Source organism: Hyla sarda, chromosome 1 (assembly GCF_029499605.1).
Source record: "Hyla sarda isolate aHylSar1 chromosome 1, aHylSar1.hap1, whole genome shotgun sequence".
Classification (NCBI taxonomy): Eukaryota; Metazoa; Chordata; class Amphibia; order Anura; family Hylidae; genus Hyla; species Hyla sarda.
In genome coordinates, this window is record NC_079189.1 from 152099799 (window position 1) to 152118537 (window position 18739).

The 18739-nt window shown below is 38.5% G+C and overlaps 1 protein-coding gene across 8 annotated transcripts in view; it reads right to left on the bottom strand.

Moving 5' to 3' along the window:
• Window positions 1-18739, bottom strand: part of GAB1 (GRB2 associated binding protein 1) — a 139615-nt gene that overhangs the window by 18940 nt on the left and 101936 nt on the right. The gene's annotated exons all lie outside the window — the stretch shown is intronic.

Below are 18739 nucleotides of genomic sequence, written 5' to 3' on the forward strand. Positions count from 1 at the left end.
ATTTTCTCTGATGACATCACGAGCACAGTGCTCTTTGCTGATGTCATTATAATAATATTAACTCTTTATTTATTGTTGTCCTTAGTGGGATTTGAACCCAAGGCCCCAGAACTGCAAGGCAGCAGTGCTAACCACTGAGCCACCATAAAGCTCTTAGCATACATCTGCTATGCACGGTTGCTAAAATGGACAGAGATGTCAGAAGAGAGCACTGTGCTCGTGATGTCATCAGTGTTCCAAAAAGAAAGGAATTTCCTCTGTGGCATTCAGCAGCTAATAAGTACAGGAAGGATTAAGATTTTTTAATAGAAGTAATTTACAAATATTTTTAACTTTCTGCCACCAGTTGATTTAAAAGAAAAAAGGTTTTCACCGGAGTACCCCTTCAACTTTTCTTAACAAAAACGGTATGCATAAAATGAGGGCTTATATTTTTGCACCATGATCTGTAATTTTTATTGGCACCATTTTTGTTTTGATGGGGCTTATTGATCACTTAAAAAAAAAAAATTCTGATACATGATGTGATTAAAAATCTGTATTTTTAGTGTTTAGTATTTCTTAACGTTTACGCAGTTTACCGCCTGGGATCATAAACATTATATTTTAATAAATCATCAACAAAAACAGTTCCCATGGACCACACCAACACAATCTAATACTATGTACCATGATCTATGTGAGGGTCCTAATCTACACCATCATCAGCAGTGTAGCTCTTTAATACATAGACCGAAAAACGAGCATAACCACTGCATGAAAAAAATACTGTTCATTGAGTAATCATTAAAATAACAAAAGATCAAGAAAAACAAAAAATAATCATCATTACAAAGTCCTGTGTCAGCAAATAGTCTGGACTGGCATCATTATGGGTGAGCATTTATGCTATTTATACATGGGGAGGGACTGGTGAATATTTAATTCAGTCTGTTATGGTAGCACCCCAGATACCATTAGGGCCATTGTACTGTGCACTTTATTGAAATAGGTGCTGCTATCCCCCACAATGTAATCACTATTACCCACATACAAAAAATATTTTGTTATAAAAGGAGTTCAGTGTTTATTGTGACCATCTATTTGCGGACATGATTTTGTAATGATGATTATTTTAAGTTTTTCTTGATTTTTTTTTGTTATTTTAACCCCTTAAAGGACCACAGGTCTTTCTGTTTTTGCACTTCAGTTTTTTCTGCCTTACCTTTAAAAAATCATAACCCTTTCAATTTTGCACCTAAAAATCCATAGGATTGTTATTTTTTGCACCGACAAAATTGAAGAAAAAAAAACGCCATTTTGTAACTTTTGGGGGCTTCCATTTCTACGCAGTACATTTTTCAGTAAAAATGACACCTTATCTTTATTCTGAGGGTCCATACGATTAAAATGATACCCTACATATATAGGTTTTATTTTGTCATACTTTTGGAAAAAATAACTACATTCAGGAACATTTATACATTTAAAATTGTCCCCTATAACTTTTTTTATTTTACCACGTATGGGACATTATGAAGACTAATTTTTTGCACCGTGATCTGAAGTTTTTAGCAGTACCATTTTTGTATTGATCGGACTTTTTGATAGCTTTTTATTCATTTTTTCATGATATAAAAATGTGTTATTTTGGAGTTTGGAATTTTTTTGCGCATATGCCATTGACCGTGCTGTTTAATTCATTATATATTTTTATAGTTCGGACATTTACGCATGCGGCGATACGACATATGTTTATATTTATTTTTACTTACATTTTTTTTATTTTTTTTTTTAATGGGAAAAGGGGGGTGATTTGTACTTAAGGGAAAGGGTTAAATCACATTTATTATCTTTTTTTTTTTCACTTTTTTTTGCAGTGTTAGAGCTGCCATTGATTTGAATGTGGTCAGTCGGGTGTTCAGTATTTTACTGGCGTTGAGTGGAAAAAAAAAGTTTATTTTGGTTAGAACTCGCACTTTGGCAAAATAGCATCAGTCAAATAGCAGAAAGGAGGAGGAAAGATCACATGATCTCAGGAAATCCCATAATTCCCCTTCAAAGTGCTCTCCCAGCCAATCAGGAGTAGAAAACTATGCACATAGCTGCAGCAGCCATTATACAGATGAAAAGTGCTATGTGAAGGTCTCTGTGAGGGCCACTAAGCAGGGAACACCACAGATAGGATTAGGACCGCTTCGAAAAACCCACTGTTTCAATCCATACCTCTGTGAGCATACAAACACCATGTACCACTGAAAATGGGATAATTTTTGGTCATTCATTTAAAAAAAAAAGGCATTTAACCCCTTAAGGACCACAGGTTTTTTGTTTTTGCACTTTCGTATTTTCCACCTCACCTTCTAAAAATCAGAACACTTTCAATTTGGCAACTACAGACCCATATGAGGGCTTGTTTGTTGCACCACCAATTTTAGTTTGTAATGACATCAATCATTTCACCCAAAAATTTATGGCAAAACCAGAAAAAAATAATTTGTGGGGCAAAATTGGGGAAAAGAAAAAAGCTATTTTGTAATTTTGGGGGCTTCCGATTCTATGTAGTGTACTTTTAGGTAAAAATGACATCATATATTTATTCTGTAGGTCTATACGGATACAATGATGCCCAATTTATATGTTTTTATTTTATATTATTTTACTACTTAACCCCTTAAGGACTGAGGGTTTTTCCGTTTTTGCATTTTCGTTTTTTCCTCCTTGCCTTTAAAAAATCATAACTCTTTCAATTTTGCACCTAAAAATCCATATGATGGCTTATTTTTTGCACCACCAATTCTACTTTGTAATGACGTCAGTCATTTTGCCCAAAAATCGACGGCGAAACGGAAAAAAAAAATCATTGTGAGACAAAATTGAAAAAAAAGAAAACGCTGTTTTGTAACTTTTGGGGGCTTCCATTTCTACGTAGTACATTTTTCGGTAAAAATGACACCTTATCTTTATTCTATAGGTCCATACGATTAAAATGATACCCTACTTATATAGGATTGATTTTGTCGTACTTCTGGAAAAAATCATAACTACGTTCAGGAAAATAAATGGTCATCTTCTGACCCCTATAATTTTTTTTATTTTTGCGCATATGGGGTGGTATGAGGGCTCATTTTTTGCGCCGTGATCTGAAGTTTTAGTGGTACCATTTTTGCATTGATCGGACTTATTGATCGCTTTTTATTCATTTTTTCATGATATAAAAAGTGACCAAAAATGCACTATTTTGGACTTTGGATTTTTTTTTGCGCGCACGCCATTGACCGAGCGGTTTAATTAATGATATATTTTTATAATTCGGACATTTCCGCACGCGGCGATACCATATATGTTTATTTTTATTTACACTTTTTTTTTATGGGAAAAGGGGGGTGATTAAAACTTTTAATAGTGAAGGGGTTAAATGATCTTTATTCACTTTTTTTTTGCAGTGTTATAGCTCCCATAGGGAGCTATAACACTGCACACACTGATCTTTTACATTGATCACTGGTTTCTCATAGGAAACCAGTGATCGATGATTCTGCCGCTTGACTGCTCATGCCTGGATCTCAGGCACTGAGCAGTCATTCGGCGATCGGACAGTGAGGAGGCAGGTAGGGACCCTCCTGCTGTCCTGTAAGCTGTTCGGGATGCCGTGATTTCGCCACGGCTATCCCGAACAGCCCACTGAGCTAACCGGCATACTTTCATTTTAGACGCGGCGTTCAACTTTGAACACCGCGTCTAAAGGGTTAATAGCGCGCGGCACCGCGATCAATGCCGCGCGCTATTAGCCACGGGTCCCGGCCATTGTTAGAGGCCGGTCCTGACCCGCTATGGGCCCGCATTATAGATTGGGAGCGGACACATGACGTTACAGTACATCATGTGTCCTTAAGGGGTTAAAAAAGATCAGCGGTAAGTGATCTTCACTGCTGCCTTCCAGGAGTTGCCAAACTACAACTACAGTTGTAGTTTGAGACCACTGAGACCACTGTGCAGTGGTGTCCAAACTGTAGCCCTTCCAGATGTTGCAAAACTACAACTCCCAGCATGCCTGGACAATCTGGGCATGCTTGGAGTTGAAGTTTTGCAACATCTGGAGGGCTACAGTATGGACACCACTGCACAGTGGTCTCCAAACTGTGACCCTCCAGATGCTGCAAAACTACAACTCCCAACATGTCTTTCGGCTGTCTGGGCATGCTGGGAGTTGTAGTTTTGCAACAGCTGGAGGCACCCTGGTTGGGAAACACTGAGTTAAGTAACAAACTCTCAGTGTTTTGCAACCAGTGTGCCTCCTGATGTTGCATAACTACAACCCCCAGCATGCACGGACAGCCAAAGGGCATGCTGGGAGTGTTAGTAGTATGCCTACAGCTGTTGCATAACTACCAGTCCCAGCATGCCCTTCAGTTGTCACTGCATGCTGAGAGTTGTAGTTTTTGCAATGGCTGAAGGCACACTGGTTGCAAAGTTTGTTACCTAACTCAGTGTTTCGCAACCAGTGTGCCTCCAGTTGTGGCAAACTACAACTCCCAGCATGCACTGATAGACCGTACATGAAAGGAGTTGTAGTTTTGCAACAGCTGGAGGCACACTGGTTGCGAAACACTGAGTTAAGTAACAAACTGTGTTTTGCAACCAGTGTGCCTCCAGCTGTTGCATAACTTCAACCCCCAGCATGCACGGACAGCCAAAGGGCATGCTTGTAGTGGTAGTTTTGCAACAGCTGGAGGTTTACATTCACACAGGCGGGGGTCTACAGCGAGTTTCTTGCTACAAGTTTGAGATGCAGCAAATTTTCCGCCACAGCTCAAACTCCCAGCCCCACTAGTAAAAAAATAAAAGAAAAAATTCTTGTATGACACTATTTCCAAAACAGAGCCTCCAGCTGTTGCAAGACAACTCCCAGTATTGCCAGGCAGCCTCTGACTGTCCAGGCATGGTGAAAGTTTTGCAACAGCTGTAGGCACCCTGTTTGGGAAACACTGCCATAGAGTATTTTTGGTATATGAGGCAAGTGTAATTCCTGCATCTGGGTCCGTCCCTATGCAAATCCCTTATTTAGTCCTTAAATGCACATGGCGCTCTCACTTCGGAGCCCTGTCGTATTTCAAGGCAACAGTTTAGGGCCACATATGGGGTATTTCTGTACTCAGGAGAAATTTCCTAACAAATTTTGGGGGGCTTTTTTGTCATTGTAAAAAATGTTTTCATTTTTTACACTAACATGCTGGTGTTGCCCCCATACTTTTTAGGTAAAAGGAAAAAAAGACCCCCAAAATTTTTTACGCAATTTCTTCTGAGTACGGAAATACCACATATGTGGGCGTAAAATGTTCTGCAGGCGCACAACAAGTCTCAGGAGTGAGAGCGCACCATGTACATGTAAGGTTTGAGATTTGCACAGGGGTGGCTGATTACAATGATTCTGACAAACAAAAAAAAAAACACCCAAATGTGACCCCATTATGGAAACTACACCCCTCACGGAACGTAACAAGGGGTATAGTGAACCTTAACACCCCACAGGTGTTTGACGAATTTTCCTTAAAGTTGGACGTGAAAATGAAAATTTTGTATTTTTGCTGGTGTTATCCCCAATTTTTTATTTTTACAAGGGGTAATAGTTGAAAAGCCCCCAAAAATGTTTAATTCCATTTCTTCTGAGTATATAAATACCCCATATCTGTATGAAGTGCTCTTCAGGCGAACTACAGGGCTCAGAAGAGAAGGAGCGCCATTGGTCTTTTGGAGAGAGAATGTGCATGGAATTGAAGGCCATGTGTGTGTTTACAAAGCCCCCATGGTGCCAGAACAGTGGACCCCCCCGCCCCACATGTGACCCCATTTTGGAAACTACACCCCTCACATAATGTAATAAGGGGTACAGTGAGCATTCACGCCCCACAGGTGTCTGACAGATTTTTTTCATTTGCACAGCCCACTGTTCCAAAGATCTATCAAAGGCCAGTGGGGTGTAAATGCTCACTGCACCCCTTATTACATTCTGTGAGGGGTGTAGTTTCCAAAATAGGGTCACATGTGGGGCGTTCACTGTTCTGGCACCACGGGGGGCTTTGTAAACGCACATGACCTCCGACCTCCATTCCAAACAAATTCTCTCTCCAAAAGCCCAATGGCGCTCCTTCTCTTCTGAGCATTGTAGTTCGTCTGCAGAGCACTTTACATCCACATATGGGGTATTTCCATACTCAGAAGAAATGGTGTTACAAATTTTGGGGGGCATTTTCTCCTATTACTTCTTGTAAAAATGGTAAGTTTGGGGTAAAAAAAACTGCATTTCAGTGAAAAAATATATTTTTTTCCATTTACACATCCGACTAACGAAAAGTCATCAAACACCTGTGGGGTGTTAAGGCTCACTGTACTCCTTGTTACGTTCCTTGTGGTGTGTAGTTTCCAAAATGGTATTTATTTTTTGCTGTTCTGGCACCATAGGGGCTTCCTAAATGCGACATGCCCCCCAAAAACCACTTCAGCAAAATTTGCTTTAAGAAAGCCAAATGTGGCTCCTTCTCTTCTGAGCATTGTAGTGCGCCCGCAGTGCATTTGACGTCCACACATGGGGTATTTCCATACTCAGGAGAAAATGCCCCCCAAAATTTGTAACCCCATATCTTCTATTACCCCTTGAAAACATTTAAAATTTTGGGGAAAACCAGCATTTTAGTGCAAATTTTTTTTTTTACACATCCGACTTTAACGAAAAACCGTCAAAAACCTGTGGGGTGTTAAGGCTCACTGTACCCCTTGTTACGTTCCTTGAGGGGTGTAGTTTCCAAAATAGTATGCCACGTGGTTTTTTGTGACATGCTCCCCAAAATCAATTTCAGCAAAACTCACTCTCCAAAATCCCATTGTAGCTCCTTCCCTTCTGAGCCCTCTACTGCACCCGCCGAACACTTTACATACACATGATTTATTTCCTTACTCAAGAGAAATTGGGTTTCAAAATTTTGGGGGGATTTCTCTCCTTTTACCCCTTGTAAAAATTAAAAAACTGGGTCTACAAGAACATGCGAGTGTAAAAAAAAAAAATGAAGATTTAGAATTTTCTCCTTCACTTTTTTGCTATTCCTGTGAAACACCTAAAGGGTTACACTTACTGAATGTCATTTTGGATACTTTGAGGGGTGCAGTTTTAATAATGGGGTCATTTATGGGGTATTTCTAATATGAAGGCCCTTCAAATCAACTTCAAAACTGAACTGGTCCGTGAAAAATTCAGATTTTGAAAATTTTATGAAAAATTGGAAAATTGCTGCTGAACTTTTAAGCCCTCTGACGTCTTCCAAAAGTAAAAACATGTCAACTTTATGATGCAAACATAAAAGTAGACATATTGTATATGTGAATCAATATATAATTTATTTGGAATGTCTATTTTCCTTACAAGCAGAGATTTTCAAAGTTCGAAAATGCTAAATTTTGGAATTTTTCATGAAATTTTGGAATTTTTCACCAAGAAATAATGCAAGTATCGATGAAATTTTACCACTATGTTAAAGTAGAATATGTCACGAAAAAACAATCTCAATCAAAGGTGGTGGGTATAGCAATGTTTTTACATGAAATGTGGCGGCTTTCATGACTGCAAAAAAGGCTTTTATTCAAAGCCACTGACTGTCGGATAGGCGTGGCGCGAGGTACGCGATGCCCCGCCGCTGCCACGCCCACCCACACGCCTACCCCATATGTCAGTTCTGAGACCTCTGTGTGATTGACACACAGGTCCCAGCGCATGCGCCCTTCAGCTAATCTTACTTGTGCGCTGCTGGGTGTCATCCAGCAAGTGCTCGCTCCCGCCGCCGTCTTCCTCCTCAGTGCGCCTGCGCAGAGCAGCGCGCATTCAGGTTAGTTCTCGATACTAGGTGCAGAGAGGAAGCTCGCTCTCTGCTCCTAGCACTGCGCAGGCGCACTGAGGAGGAAGACTGCGGCGGGAGCGAGCGCTTGCTGGATGACACACAGCAGCGCGCAGGTTAGATTAGCTGAAGGGCACATGCGCTGGGACCTGTGTGTCAATCACACAGAGGTCCCAGCGCGGACATACGGGGTAGGCGTGGACGTGGCATCGTGTACCTCGCGCCACACCTATTCGACCGTCAGTGGCTTTGAATAAAAGCCTTTTTTGCAGTCATGAAAGCCGCCAAATTTCAGGTAAAAACATTGCTATACCCACCACCTGCACACAGTACAAAGGCTGTGTGCAGGTTATTGCACCAAAATGTCATGACAGTTGCGCTTTAAAGGTGAAAATGGGCTTGGTCCTTAAGGGGTTAATAACTATCAACATAAATAAATCATGTATGTGGCATATGTATCTTTTGTGCAGGAAGAAATTTCAAAATTTATAAAAATATAAATTTTTCAAAATTTTTACTTACATTTTTCACATTTTTCCACAAAAAAATGCTAAATGTAGTAACCAAGGTTTAGCACTAACACCGTACAACGTGTTAAAAAAAAAATAATCTCAGTACCACATAAAGTAACTAATTTAAAATTTGAAAAACAGGGCTCTGGAATTACGGCAAAAATTGGCAGCAAAAACCTAAACCTATATAGAAACTAAACAATATTATAAAACACTGCTTCAGAAGGCATAACAAGGCAAATGAGAATGGAACATTTATCACCACAGTATCTATCCCTTGTTTAGTGTTATAAATTAGAGTAAAGTGCATTTGCATTTCTAAAAATCAATAGCAATCCAGCATTTAAATTATGTATTCAGGATGTATTTCACAAGGAGATATAGGTATGTGGAAAGTAATAGGCAAATCCTTTTACAGCACTTTAAAAGGGATTCCACTTTGCATGGATGCTTAAATGGTGAACCTCCTTCAGAGTATTAGCAGAATCATCAAATATAAAAAAATATATAATCTAATCACAGATTTATGAAAATGAAGTAACACCTATTTATTCTAATGCACTTATCACAATTAACTCCTTAAAGAAGTATTCTTCCGGAGAATTTTTTTTTCAAAAATGCCCAGGCTGCAAGAAAATAAAATAATAAAGATGACTCTACTCTTGCCGCTCCCCTGACGTCCCGGTATTTCACTCTGTTCCTCCGCCGCTGCCTTCTTTCTGGTCCAGCCGTGGTCAGCGCATCACACTGCTGGTCAGAAAATTGCCGACAGCAGTTATGATGCGCCTCAACCGGTGATAGGCTGAGTGGCAGTGTAATGCATTGAGCCATGGCATTGGTCACCTAGGCTCAATGCATCACATTGCCACTCAGCGATTAGCTGACTGGCAGCGTGACTCACTGACCATAGCCGGGCCAGGAAGAAGACAGCGGCGGCATAACAGAGCAAGATAACGGGGGAGCGGTGGAAGGTGAGTCCTGTTTTTTGTTTTATTTTCTTGCAGCTCGGGCATTTTGGAAAAAAAAAATTCTTCGTGAGATATCTCCTTTATGGACACATCCAATTTCCGTTTTTGCATTTTCATTCTTTCCCTTCTTCCCTTTTAAGAGGCATAACTTATTTTTCCATCCACAGACCCATGTGAGGGCTTGTTTTTTTTTTTTGCAAGACTAATTGTACTTTGTAATGGCGTCTTTTATTTTACTATTAAATGCACAGCAAAACCAAAAATATATTTGTTGCGGGAAATTAATAAGAAAACCACAATTTTGTAACTTGAGGTGGGTGGTTGTGTTTACACAGTTATGGTAAAAATGACGTGCAATCTTTATTCTGTGGGTCAATATAATTAAATGTTAACATGATTTTCTATTATTGTACTGCTAAAAAAAATAAAAAAAAAATATGTTTAAAATTGCCCCTTTCTGACCCTTATAACTTTATTTTCCCATATGAGGGCTCATCTTTTGCGCAATGATCTATAGTTTTTATAAGTACCATTTCTGTGTGTTTGTGACTTTTTGATTACTACTTCTCTTGCCACATTTTTTGCTGTATAGGTACGTGTATATTCACTTATTATTCCTAATGCGATTCTAACAAAAATGTATTTTGTGTTTTTCAGTATTATCAGCATACTGTCACTTTAAATGCTGTGCAAGGGTTAACTGTTTTCAACTGTAACAGCTGGTGAATAACCACATGTCTCCTGCAACCAATCAGGCAAGTCATCCCTTTGGGATATGAAAGAAATTCCCAACTGTCAGTCATATGTTCTCTACAGCCAATCAGAGCAACCAATCTGTTGCCTCCCTACCCATCAGGGATATGGAAGAAATCCAACAGCTAGTTGAGAGTCTGGTTTTGGCCAGTAAGGATGCAACAGCTCCTGTGTCACTCTCCTCTTACCTTACCTCAGGGGTATGTATTTCCACACCCTGTTCTCATACCTTAAATGAGCATAGGCCCCAAACAACACCATTGCTGACCCAGACTTTGACGAAGTCCTGTCGGATCCCACTGCCGAGATTGTAACACAACTAAAGAGGGGCTTAAAGTTGTATTTCGCCGGGCTACACCTTATCCCCTATCCATAGGAGATCGTGGGCGGCTGGTGGAACTGCTGGGATCCCCACAATCTCCTGCCTGGCACCCCAACTCTGTGAGAGGAGCATGTGCTACAGATGACACGCGCTCCATTCATTTCTACGGGAGCCCCGGAAATGCCTAAGTACAGCGCTTTGGTCTCTCTGGCGCTCCCATAAAAATGCCACCTGTAGCATCAGTTCCTCTCACTGCCAGGGCGCCAGTCAGGAGATTGTCAGCAGCAAGTTCACCAGCTTCAATGTAAATTGTATCTCAAGTCTGCGCCATATAAAGTGTCTGCTATATTTTACTTTTTTTTTTTGTGGGATCTGACAGGTACGCTTTAAAGGGGTACTCCGGTGGAAAACTATTTTTTAAAGCAACTGGTGCCAGAAAGTTAAACAGATTTGTAAATTATTTCTATTACAAATTCTTAAACCTTCCAGTACTTATTAGCGGCCGTATACTACAGAGGAAATTCTTTTCTTTTTGAATTTCTTTTCTGTCACGACCACATTGCTCTCTGCTGACACCTCTGTCCATGTCAGGAACTGTACAAAGCAGGAGAAAATCCCCATAGCAAACATATGCTGCTCTGGACAGTTCCTAAAATGGACAGAGGTATCAGCAGAGAGCAATGTGATTGTGGCAGAAAAGAAATCCAAAAAGAAAAGAATTTCCTCTGTAGTATACAGCCGCTAATAAGTTCTGGAAGGATTAAGATTTCTTAATACAAGTAATTTACAAATCTGTTCAACTTTCTGGCATCAGTTGATTTAAAAAAAAGTTTTTCACCGGAGTACCCCTTTAAGTCAAAGTCAGCTTCAAGTCTAAAAGTCTAGTCAAGAGTACTACAGATTCCACAATCTTTACTAAGTCGGCGACAGTGGCTATTTACCAAGATCACCAGCTTCAATGTAAATTCTACCTAAATCCTATCTAAATTGCATACTATATTGTCTTGGATGAAGCAGTCATCAGTATCGTGGCATCGGGAATGATATCATCAAATGCTGAGTCGTGATAAGTGGAAATTCACACACTACTACTACCACCACCATCATCATGACTGCAGGTCCAAACCACTGGCACACTCCTGTTATCATGAACAAACCACTGCCAGCTTAGTAACTCTTATTACATATACATATATACACACTCACATTTACATCAATACGTGTATATATTTTTTATTCTGGGCTATGACCCATGTCAGTCATTTTGGACTGTTTTAATTTTATTAAAGGGAGGGGTTATTCACATTTCTGTAAAAATATATTTTTTTTACTCTTTTGTTGGCTTTTTACTAACCCTATTACATAAGATAACTGCTTCTTCTGCTAATAATCATCCTCTGTAATAGAGCCTACAGTCCTATTTGGACTTGGGTTCTTTTTTATGGGGACAAGTGTAATTTTATTATAATTTTTTTTTTTTTTAAATCGCACCATTTTGGTATTCATATAACTTACTAGTTACATTAAATACATTTTTTTTGGGGGGAATAGGGGTAATGGAAAAAAAACCAAAAAAAAAAACGATTACAACAATACCAAATTAACCATTTTCAAAGATGCATAACGTTTTACATTTTTTTCTTGACGGAGCTTAGTGAGGGCTTGTTTTCTAAATAAGGGATTTTTACTTATTTAATTTATTTATTTACGGCATTCACTATGTGGGATAAGGAAGGATCTATTTTTATAGTTTGGATTGTTACACACATGGCGATACAAAATATATATAGGCTTTTTTGTCAGCAATCCTCTGATCGTTCATATACTCCACTGCACTAGTACTGTAGTGCAGTGTATTATGCTGACAGGCAATTTATAAAGCCGTGCCGGTTAGCCTCTGACCCTTTAGTGACCACTGTAAAAACAAGTATGGGTGGTCACTAAGGGTTTAAATAGATTTTTCAAAATCACTTTTTAGAAAAGTTACAACAAAAGTTATAGTCTGCTATGGTCAAAAGATAAACTACACGGTCTGTCCCTCTGCATCTGTTTACTTCTCTAGATGGCGTGCTCTCACTGCTCAGTTGACGTTCAGGACCCACTGCAGCCAATGACTGGCCTCAGCAGCCAGTACAATGTGTTGAATTTGCCATCAGTATAGCAGAGATAAAAGAGTCTTCCCTGAAAGTAAGCAGAGGCAGCAGAGCAAAGCAACAACACTCGACTAAGAAAGCAGAAGAAGTTGCATATAGTGAAGTTTTGTTATTTTATAACCATAGCAGACTGTCATTTTATTTATTTTGGAAAACTATTTTTATTTACATCCACATATGGATAGCTACACAGATAATTTTTTATTTTTAATAAATACCAGAAGGAAAACCCTTATTAGGCTAAGTTTCCACTTGTTATTTTTTTTCTGGTAGTTTTTGAAAAACAGCCACTGCAGTTTTTGAGCCAAAGCCAGAAATGTATTTAAAAGGAACAGGACATATAAAAGGAAGGACTTACACTTCTCCTCCCTTATGGAGCCACTTCTGACTTTGGCTCAAAAACTGCCAGAAAAAAAACCAAGTGGAAAAAGCCTAACTAGACAAAAACAGCAATGAAGAAAAATAAAAAATATTGAGTATCAAATGTCATTCTTGGGGAGTATATGTTTTATTTTACTTAAGAACATCTATTCATATAATACAAAACAAGCAAAGATTTTCTTTACATCTTCTCCATGAAAATTCTAATCTTACAGCATTAGGAACAATATTTTTTTTACATTTTAAAGTATTAAACCAAACCCAACAAAAATGGGTTTTTTAAGTCAGATGGATCCATTTTTTGTCTACGCGCAACTTCCAAAACTTCTCCTTAACCAAGAATTGTACATTGTTATGACAATATATCACATTTTCTTTTTAATCAGAAGAAATTATATCCAAGGCATAAAGTTTTAATCCTCCCTGTAGCATAATTGCATGTAAAGGTATTGTATGACATGAACACAGCAGAAAAGCATGTTAAACACTAGGCTTTGTGATAAGACCGTGCATTATTAAGCAGGATTATATCTTCATAAAATAGTACAGACTATAGTTATAGCCACATCCCCACAATTTTCTAATAACATTTTTGAATATTAGTGTAATACGGTTTTTAATGTGGTTTACAATAAAGTGATATTTTAGCTATTTCTGTGAATTGTTTTTGGTTAAAGATAGCTAATTGACACTGAAGTGTCATTTTTGTCAGTGATAGTGCCACAACCCCACAATTTGTCCCTAAAAATGTTATAAAAACTTTAACCACCTTCGATTATAAAGTCCTGATGCATGGTCTTATGCACAATGCCCATTGTTTTGGTTTTGTACCTACAAGCAAGCAGAAAAAAATTAAAAATATAAAATTTGTGCAAATGGGAAGCAAAGCATGCCTACCCTATTTAAACCACAACATAAAAACTGAAGTATTCACAAAATTGAATAGTAAAAACAGAATTGCAATTATTTTTAGGTACATCAAAATAATTGAATTATTACAAAAATAAACCATTTACCCAAAATGTGAATTTTTTTTTACTGCAGTTTCCTTCCATAAAACATTTGTTGAAAATGAGTTTTAATTTAAGGCAATAAGCACAAGTTGCTTCAATCTAAAAAGCTAATTTGATTATATATAAAAAAAAAAAAAAAAAAAAAAAAAAAAAAAGAACAGCTCTGAAATGAGAGGCATAGTATATCTTTATAATCACCAAAAAGAAGGGTTCATTTCAAATGAGGATTAGTAAGATCATGTATAGAACTGATTGCACTTTCAACATCTGATATCTGGGAAAGAGACAGGCTGAATTTTTTAAAGGGGTTCTCCGGTGAAAACCTTTTTTATTTTAAATCAACTGGTGGCAGAAAGTTAAACATATTTGTAAATTACTTCTATTAAAAAATCTTAATCCTTCCAGTACTTATTAGCTGCTGAATGCTACAGAGGAAATTCCTTTCTTTTTGGAACACTGATGACATCACGAGCACAGTGCTCTCTGCTGACATCTCTGTCCATTTTAGCAACCATGCATAGCAGATGTATGCTAAGGGCAGCATGGTGGCTCAGTGGTTAGCACTGCTGCCTTGCAGTGCTGGGGACTTGGGTTCAAATCCCACTAAGGACAACAATAAATAAAGCGTTATTATAATAACGTCAGCAGAGTGAACTGTGTTCATGATGTCATCAGAGAGCATTCCAAAAAGAAAAGAATTTCCTCTGTAGTATTCAGCAGCTAATAAGTACAGGAAGGATTAAGATTTTTTAATAGAAGTAATTTACAAATATGTTTAACTTTCTGCCACCAGTTGATTTAAAAGAAAAAAGGTTTTCACCAGAGTACCCCTTTAACTTATTCCCTATCCACAGGACAACTGGGACCCTAGTGATTTCTAGAACAAATGAAAAATGTCCTCCAAATGAATGTAGTGCCAGTGCGAAGTGTGAGGCCTGTGCGCCATTTATTCTCTATGGGGCTTCCAAAAATTGCTCAGTGCTCAGCAATGTTTGAAAGTCCCCTGGAGCAGTGTTTCCCAAACTGTGGCTCTCCACTACAACTCCTAGCATGTCTGCGCACAGAGTTGTAGTTTTGCAACAGCTGGAGAGCTACAAGTTGGAGAACACAGACATTGAGAATAAATGGCACACTGGCTACACGTGTGCACTGCCATCCCATTCAGAGGACATTTGTCCTCCTGCTACAAGTCAGATCAAATAGTGAGCCAGGGAGTGAAGCGTTTGGTGGGAGTCAAAGCACAAAGACCCAGATCGATCAATACCTTAGACATGTCTGTATGACATATTTTTTTTTTTAAGTGACAGTAACACTAGTGGTAGTGAAACTAGTAAAAAGACAATTCTACCACAGTATCAAGATCCCAACAGAATAATCACAATAAATGCCTGTCTCTGTGAAACAGGAACTTAAACAGGAAATGGCAGAAAAGTATTTGTATCTGGCTTTATGAGATTGTAATGTGATGGATTTCAATATTGGAAAACTGTTATAGATTCCTGAAGTCAGGAAAGAGGCAAAAATGGCAAAGTGCTGATATTGTTTCTAAGAAGAAAAAAATAACAGTTGGAGATCTGCTCAGGTGTAATAAAAGGTTATGGAGTTACAGGTTTTAATTTAAAGTGGTGTAATAAGAAGCCAAAGAACGTAGCAGTTTTGTTGTGTCATTTTGCACTATTTTGTATGTATGATGAATCAAAGTTTCTGCAACTTTTACCAGCACAAGCAGCCTTTTTATTTGTATTGGTTAAAATGGTGTGCAATCCTTTAAAATGTTGTCAGGATGTACAACTAGAGATGAGCGAACTTACAGTAAATTTGATTCTTCACGAACTTCTCGGCTCGGCAGTTGATGACTTATCCTGCATAAATTAGTTCAGCTTTCAGGTGCTCCCGTGGTCTGGAAAAGGTGGATACAGTCCTAGGAGACTCTTTCCTAGGACTGTGTCCACCTTTTCCAGCCCACCGGAGCACCTGAAAGCTGAGCTAATTTATGCAGGCTAAAGTCAGCAACTGCCGAGCCGAGAAGTTCGCGACTAATCAAATTTACTGTAAGTTCGCTCATCTCTATGTACAACCATAGTAAAATAAGCCACACTAAGAGATGTCTCAAACTGAAGGCAGAAAAGGAGCATAATAGAATGTCAGGTCATTAAAGGGTACCTCTCATCAAATAAACTTTTGATATATTTTAGATTAATGAATGTTGAATAACTTTCCAATAGCATGTTAATGAAAAATATGCTTCTTTCTATTGTATTTTTCCCGATCAGTCCTGTCAGCAAGCATTTCTGACTCATGCTGGAGTCCTAAACACTCAGAGCTGCCAGCCTGCTTTGTTCACAGCCAAACAGGCTGTGAACAAAGCAGGCTGGCAGCTCTGAGTGTTCTGCTTTGTGAACAAAGCAGACTGGCAGCTGGTAGGGTTTTGGACTCCGTCATGAGTCTTAAATGCTTGCTGCCAGGACTGGTAGGGAGACCCCTAGTGGTCATTTCTTCAAAGTGGAAAATTAAATAGAAAGAAGCATATTTTTTAATAACATGCAATTGTAAAGTTATTCTGCATAAATTAATCTATAATATATCAAAAGTTTTTTTGATGACAGGTACCCTTTAAACCTCGGGTTCAGCTAGGATAAGGCTGTATAGCTTTTATAACTTTATGTATTACTTATATTGCTACATTATCACTAATTTTACCAGATTACCTTTATAGAGAAGCAGCTTGTGTTTAATTCCTCAGCATTGTAGACAAACATGTGACTTTTATGAAGGAAAACTGCAGATATGAATTAGTAGGATACACAGATGGATTACAGTTATCTCATCCTGTCATAACATGAACAAAATCCAACATTTTTTATGCTTCAATTAAAGGCATTTTACCCCGAGACATTTACTTGTTAACAATAGGCGGAACAGAGAATGCATATAGGGGTTCCCTATGCTCCCTAAAGAAGTAAAGGCTAGGGCTAGTGTTGTGCGGCTATTTGTGTGACTAGTCAGCAAATTGCTGTCACACCACTTTATTACATTTAAGATTTGGCTGTTGGGAAAAAAAAGCTAAATTGCACAGAAGTTGCAAGCAGGTTGCAGTCATAAGCAGCATTGAGGTCAGTGGTAGCAAGTTGTGTGCAGCTTGTAACCGAAAATCCATAATATTGTGGATTTTTTAAGACTCACATTAAAGGGGTACTCCGGTGAAAGACTTTTTTTTTTTTTTTAAATCAACTGGTGCCAGAAAGTTAAACAGATTTGTAAATTACTTCTATTAAAACAACTTAATCCTTCCTATACTTATTAGCTGCTGAATACTACAGTGGAAATTCTTTTCTTTTTGAAACACAGGTCTGCTGACATCACGAGCACAGTGCTCTCTGCTGACATCTCTGTCCATTTTATGAACTGTCCAGAACAGCATAGGTTTGCTATGGGGATTTCCTTTTACCCTGGACAGTTCCTAAAAATGGACAGAGATGTCAGCAGAGAGCACTGTGCTCATGATGTCAGCAGACAGCTCTGGGTTTCAAACGTAAAAGAATTTCCACTGTAGTATTCAACAGCTAATAAGTACAGGAAGGATTAAGATTTTTTAATAGAAGTAATTTACAAATCTGTTTAACTATCTGGCACCAGTCGATTTAAAAAAAAAAAAAAAAAAAAAAATTAAAATAAGGTTTTCACCGGAGTACCCCTTTAAGACTGCTATGTCGCAATGCGACACCATTCGCTAACATTACGTGTGACACTGCAATCTTCAGTGTAGTCCTAGCCTTATAGAAAAACTAAAAACAAAAATGATTATTTTTGTGCATCTATTTTTGACAGGTTTAAAACATTCTCAGGCATGGTTCAAACTATATTTAAAAAGTGGCAACTATAGCTCATAATTTACTGACTTTATTGTTTTGTTATATTAAATGTCTAGAACTAGAATTTAGTAATCTAAATAGCCTATTCTGGATTAACCCTTCAAGGGGTATCACCCTTAAAGGGGTACTCCACTGCTCAGCATTTGGAACATACTGTCCTGAACACTGTAGCCGGGAGCTTGTGACGTCATGCCCCCTCAATGAAAGTCTATCGTGATGTCATGAGGGGCGGAGCTATGACATCACAAGCTCCCTGCGCTGGCTCCAGCATTTGGAACAGTTTGTTACAAATGCTGAGCAGGGGGAGTACCCCTTTAAAGCATTACTGTCACTTCAAAACAGACATGTGAAAATTTTTGATCAGTCAGGGTCTCTGTGCTGAGAGCTCCACTGATCACTAGATCAAGCCAAGCCAAAGAGCTCAGCTGTGTGCTTATCCTGGCTCTATCTGTATCTTATCCTGGCTCTATCTGTACCTGATCCCTGGATGGAGCCAGAGGGCTATGTACTCAGCCATGCGCTTCTCATGGCTTCTATATGTCAAAACTAATGCTTTAAACACACACAGGAAAGTAAAAAAAAAAAATTATATATAAAATAAAAGGGTAATATGCCTTTAATAGTCAGGAACTCAGGTTAATCTGTAATTACAGACAGCATTACATTAGTTTAGTAATGATTAGCGTTCCATCTTCTGCATTTATTTAATAAAACAGTACATTATAAGAATGAGGGGTTACTGTGGACCCAATGGTATAACACAAAAATGTTAGTTTCTAGTCTTTTTGCATTAGATTCCAGTAGCACCTTCACACACCAAGCTATCACCAGTCTTTAGTTGCTCTTAAGAAAGCGGGTTAAAATTTTAGGAACATTTGGTAATATTGCTCACTAGATGCA